We start from the raw sequence: 558 nt of genomic DNA, 5'->3' as shown, positions 1-558 counted from the left end.
GAAGAAAGGACAGCAGGAAGGAATGGAAAACAGGAAGAAAGGACAACAGGAAGAAAGGACAACAGGAAGGAATGGACAGCAGGGAGAAACTGAAAACAGAAGAAAGGACAACTGGAGGAAGGAAAATTGAGAAGAAAAGGAAAACATAAACAGGAAGAAAGAAAGGACAACAGGTGCTGGAATGGAAAATTAAAGAGTTGACAGCAGGAAATGGAAAACAGGAATAGTTGACAGCAGGAAGGAAATGGAAAATGGAAAGGACAGCAGGGGGAATGGAAAACAGGAAGAAAGGACAGCAGGAAGAAAGGACAACAGGAAGAAAGAAGCAAAGGGACAGCAGGAAGGAAATGGAAAACAGGAAGAAAGGACAACAGGAAGAAAGGACAGCAGAAGGAATGGAAACAGGAAGAAAGGACAGTGAGGGAAGGAATGGAAAACAGGAAGAAAGGACAGCAGGAAGAAAGGACAGCAGGAAGAAAGGACAGCAGGAAGGAATGGAAAACAGGAAGAAAGGACAGCAGGAAGGAATGGAAAATGGGAAGAAAGGACAGCAGGAAG

This window comes from Oncorhynchus keta, chromosome 17 (assembly GCF_023373465.1).
Source record: "Oncorhynchus keta strain PuntledgeMale-10-30-2019 chromosome 17, Oket_V2, whole genome shotgun sequence".
Classification (NCBI taxonomy): Eukaryota; Metazoa; Chordata; class Actinopteri; order Salmoniformes; family Salmonidae; genus Oncorhynchus; species Oncorhynchus keta.
This window is presented reverse-complemented; position numbering follows the sequence as displayed.